Genomic DNA, 6,000 nt, shown 5'->3' with positions numbered 1-6,000 from the left:
ATGTTTTAGAGCAAAATATATCCTATGATCAAATCCAATCTTGGATTGAGGGAATCTAGTTCACAACTAGGTAAGAGAAACAATAAAGTACCAAAGAAGCCTGCAATGAAGAATGGGACCAACAATGACAAAGGAAAGATAACATATCTATCAAAAATATCCAAGAAGAGAACCAAGATGAGCATTAAAATCCATAAGTTCATTCACTCCTAGGGTTGATAGTAGCAGAATTCAGAGGAGGAGTCAAAACTCCTTTTCCCCTCTAATGGACAAGATCGATAGCTTCAATAGTCACAATTTTGGACATGTGACAACTACCTGTAGGTGCATATTATACACATATATGCAACATGTTGATCAACTAAGAAGAGGACCTGCATTCATATATACAAGTTTGTTTAATGGTTATTTTTATGCTTGTAACCTTTTTGGCCACAAGGCCAATGATTGCAAATCTAACACGAGGATATGGAGACCCAACATGAGCAACAAAAGATCATATCCATTGGCCTCATATATTGGTCATGTAGAGTGTTACGTGTGCCACAATTTCGGGCACATGGCCAAAGATTGTAAGATGTTCATATTATTCAGGCCATCCAGTCAAAAGGAGCAACAAAGTCAGAGTAAACATGGAATAAAGACTAAGGAGAGTGCTCAAAAAAGGAAGAAACCAAGGACTGTATGGAAGAAAAAAGAGGATCAACTAGGATATCATGGGATTGCTCTTTGCTTGCATGATGCTAATGATAGGTGGTACATTGACAGTGGATGATCCCACCATATGTCAGGAGACAAGAGAATATTTCTCTCTCTAAAGAGAACCAAGAGTAGCCGTGTTTTTTTTTAAGGTAATGAACCAACAAGAGTGGTGGTAAGAGGAAAGTCCAACTTTGGTGAAAAGAAGACCAATGTTTGAAGCATAATATATTGAGTGTGATCCAAATGATTAATGGAGGCAAGGAAGTGGTCTTCAAATCAAAAGGTTGTTTCATTTGGAAAGAAGGGTCAAAGAGAGTGATCGCCAAAGGAGTCAAGACACTAGATAATGTGTATGTGTTGAAGGGAGGAGTCAACAAAAATAAGAATTCGAAGAAGAAATCTTTCTCATCATATTATGAGTAAGTGAGATTAGCCCCTATTGCAGTCTGTTTTTGCATGATAGATCTCTTAGACTGTAAAAATGCATGTGAGGCCTTCATAGCCTCATCAGGAGAGCATAGTAGAATATGGAAATGATGAGGTATATGTTTTTATGAGTAGAAATATGCAAACATGATGAATATGTGCATTAATTGTAGTAGTAGTAGCATGTTTGATTGTGTGTTCTCTTGCACTTTAAGGTCTGCAGGATCAAAATTTTCCATTAGAGGTATAATATGCTTTAGGGAGCTATGATTTCACTGATTTGTCTTGTGGCATATTTATATTTTTGCAATCATGAGTTGAAAGCTATGAATTAGCCTTATAAGTAATTTCTTATGATCATAATTATCATTGCTTGTGTCTCCATAGAGTTGGTCATTCATTAGAGTGTGAGTCACAGTGTGTTGTAGCACTATACATGGGATGTAGAGAAACATGTTTCAACTACGTAATTGTTATAGCTGTGCATTATATTTTTTGGGGGATGGAAACTGGAGAGTGTATAGAGATCAACCTCAGAGTTTCAAAATCAGGTTGAGGTTGACATCAAAGTTAAAGGGGAAGCATGTTGGCATTGCAACGTTAGCATTGATGTCAACAGAGACTTAGCACTATTGGTCTTATCATTGATGTCAACTTGATGATGGTGGATCTCATTATTTATCATCAGTATGAGGATCTACTAGACATGAGTTGTCAGTGTTTTTGATGCAGATGTGTTGACTTAATGCAGAGATGTTTATCCATGCTGAAGTGATTGGTCAACTAGGCCCTCATGAATTTGACTTGATGCAAAAGTGTTTGGCTCTCATGATGATGCTCTTGTTGATGCAGAGGAGTTGGAGAATATTTTATAGGGCCTGGATATGTTTAGAGGCTTGAAATGAGGGTGCAATGGATCTACATGATTGGGATATGGTTGCAGGTGCAGAGGATCAGGTTTAAGAGGAGTTGGAGTTGCTTAAGCTAAGTTTTTGACCTAAATTCAGGGTAACATAGGTAATGGAAGCAAAAGCTATGTTAGTAACTTAGGTTTTGTTCATGAAACCTACATTACCCCTTCATTTAACGCTTTTCCCAAAGGGGATACCCAAGTTACTGTTTTTTAGTGGAGTTCTTCTCATCCTATGTGCATTCCAATGATTTCCAGGGGTTGTGACCAAGGTTTTTTCTAGTGGTACTATTTAGATGCTTCAATTAACTTAATATATAGATGAATTATTTGACTTGTGAGTGATGAAAGTGTGAATACATTGATTATTTGAGTAGTGGAGATAATGGATCAAATTGTTTAAATAGATGATGAAATCAATCAATGTGAGGTTACACATTGTACATAATGGAGAGTATAGGTCTATGAAGAGGCAAGAGGTCAAGCTCCTGAAGTAGGTGAATACACAAAGGTAAATGGTAAGATAATGCAGAGATTAGTAAGGTGCATGAAATGCCAACATTATTGATTGATATTATAGAGGAAGAGTTCGATCCTGTTGATAGAGACAGCGTATGCAGAGGATTTAGTAGAGGTTGATTAAAGGAAGAAAGTTTTGGATCAGAGTGTTTGTTTACTAGAGCTAATGGTGTATTGCAGGGATATCTAACGTGTATAAGGAAGAATTATGTGACTGATGCATTTGTGTTTGCAAGGGTAGCGATTTCATTTGTATGATAGTAGCATTGTTTTATATGGTTTCTCCATTGTTACATGGTTGAGTTCTAACATTTAGATCTATTATATTGCTGATGGAGATGTTTTTGAGAGAGTGTAAGTAGGATATTTGATGTGTTGCAGGAGTTTTGTATATGCTACTAGTTTCACTATGAGTAGAGTTGTATGTGAGAGGCCTTGTGTGTTGATATGGCTAACTGTGTGAGAGCTATAAATTGTATGTATGCGGCTTGTTATTATTGAGAGTTGATTTTAGTGTGATGGTATGCTACTCATGTAATGAGAGTTTGTTTGATGAGTATGTTGGTTGATATTTATGAGAGTATAATTTGTGTTAGTTGTGATTGAGATTAGAGTTAGTGTGAGTCTAGTTTGAAAATTGATGAAAAGAGGCTCACTGCTTTGTTGATTTGAGTGTATGGGCCCAGTATGAAAGATTTTGAAACGAGGTCAATGAGGGGTTGAAGGTTGGGGCCTTCAGTGTTGTCAGAAGAGGTTTTCAAGTGACTAGTGGCTTTCCAAGGGAGTAGTGGCTTCCTTCCAATAGAGTTTGGAGAACTTGCTCATAGAGTATAGGATTCCTTCCAATGGTGGTTGGAAAACTAGTGAGGGTGGTGGCCCTTAATAGGTGGTGTCCTGCATGGTTTATGGGAGTGGTGGCTTTCAATTGAGAGGTGGATCACATTACTATGTGAGTAGAGGCTTGCACACTAGTGGTGGCCACTAATATCATTGTAAAAAATCTTTTATAATAATAGAAGAGATGATGACGAAGGCTCTTTTCCTACATCAGTTTTTACCCTTTGGTTTTCCACCTTACATATTGTGTCCATGTGTGATATGATTATTGATCTATTGTTGCAAAGTGTCTTGATGGTTTATGGTATATGCAATGCTGATCTCATGGTACATGTTGATTCGTATTACTGCTCAAATGTTCTGTTGAGAAATCTAAGGCATACAAGTAGGCCTTATTTTAAATTGATTTCTCTTATATATTTGACATTTTCTTGTGCATTAAGGATATTAACTTCATTCTTTAGTTCTGATTAACATCAATAAAAATTCCAACAAGAAGATCAAGAAAACACAAGAACACCAAAAGTAGGCTCTAAGCCAGGGAATTTCCCAAGAGGGGAACCCATAAAATATCTCTTCTTATAGAATATGTCCAATGAAGACTTCCAAGACTTACACCTAAGCCAAACCAAGTGATGAGCCAAAAGAACCACAAATTAGTTATTTGCAAAGATCATATTGAGTAAACCCTAGGCCTCTCCAAGAACTCACACATGTGAGCAATGAAAACAAAAAAATAACATCTTCCTTCCTTCACTAGCCTCTAAAATTTTACTCCACTTCTTACAGAAAATTCGCTAGAAAAATCTTCTTTTTGCTGGATCAGATTGATTCTTCTTTCTTGGATTTGTCCTCAAATGAGGATGATGAGTCTCCTTATATAGGATTTCATGGAGGATGAATTGAGCTTCTCTATGTTGACTTGTAGCTGGTTTTCCGACCCATCACTTAGAGGCTTCTAGACATTAAATTTTACAATAATAATTTTCCTTCTTTTATACATGAGCCCTCCAAAGGCTAGTGCATCATGACCTTGACCCTTTGACTTGTCAAAAAGACCCCTAGAGCACACAAGGGGTGATTTTACATAAGACCACAACAAGATGGGAAAGAAACCCACTTACAATAATAATAATTTTCTTTTACAAATAATTTCTTTTCTTTTTTCCTTTTGACAAGTACATCAATAATTACATTTTCTTTTGAAAAGTACATCATCAAGTCATGACCCGGTACAATAAATGAAGACTAAAACTAGTTACATTTTCAGCAGTCCCTCTTAACTAGGGAGGTATTCATTACTGACAACACGTACAAGGAAAATACTTCCATTGGAAGGTTCCCATAAGAAGAGTTGAATTGGTAAGCCATCTTAAGCATCAACATTATGATCAATGTATAAGCATTGTCAACATAGCAAGGCCTTGAATAACAAGCTCTATCTCTCAATAGATCAGAGCACAATGTTGGGAGGCTTTACATGGGACACACACACTACCTCTCAGGGAACATACCCCACCTGAATGTTCACCAAGTATGTCCCTCTAGGACTATTATTATCTTGGATTCCCAATCCTCAAAGAATATCGATCCTCTTTGACCACTCTTGTCTTAGATACCTTGTCAGATCCTCAAAGAGTGTCGGTCACCAGGCTACTTCCTATCTTGGATTCCAAATCCTCAAGGATTATATGTCTGATATGCTCACCCAATCCTTCAGATTCCATTCTCTCCTCATGGCCTTCACTAAGACTTATGGCTGTTAGTCCTGGTCTAGTACATGACACATGAAGCAGAGAAACATATCTGTCACTCCCTCTCAACCAGGGAGGAGCTCCCTCTCAACTAGGGAGAGATGTCCATCATCAACTACTATGATAGTAGCTCTTAGGGCTTTATCATCATCATCACATGTGTGATCTTTCTCTGAACATCATAGAGCCCTCTATATGCAATATCATCATCAAAACATGGTACACCATCACTTTCCACGTCATTAGTCTACATATGTCGTGTCTCAAACCAATCATCATTGAGTTGGAACATAGCTCCCTCTAAACATCAGGAAAGTGATTGACAGGGGCATGATCATCAATCCATATGCAACCTGCTATCACATCAGTCATTGTGGTATACAACAGCTCCTTCAGACCAAGTGCCAAGGCAACAACCCAACATAATCATATCATGATTGTTACACATTCTTCACATGGCAGGATCGTGTAGAGAGTATCATGTCATTATCAACATCATGGTCTTCCTTCACTCATCATCAGAGTCTTTAGCGGAATATCATGCTTCACCCATTCATATAATCCTGCATTTCATCTCATTATGCTGCAACTGAACCAACAAGCTCCTAAGATACCTGCTCCAAAAACATATAGACTATAATGATGATATCATCATGGTCATTCTTCCTAGAAGAAGTCACTCCATGACATCACTAGGGAGCATTCATACATGATCATTTCACAACACTGCAACATAATCTTTCAATATCGGCTAGATAACTGCCAAAACATACATTTGAAAATATTCAAATGTTGCATGCTACAAACCATGATGTCATTCTTTCTACCAATGCAACTACATGCCCTACTTTA

The sequence above is a fragment of the Pinus tabuliformis genome, chromosome 9 (genome assembly GCF_031772625.1).
Source record: "Pinus tabuliformis cultivar Carrire ecotype Pingquan chromosome 9, CPIR1, whole genome shotgun sequence".
Classification (NCBI taxonomy): domain Eukaryota; kingdom Viridiplantae; phylum Streptophyta; class Pinopsida; order Pinales; family Pinaceae; genus Pinus; species Pinus tabuliformis.
Note: the sequence above shows the minus strand (reverse complement) of the source record.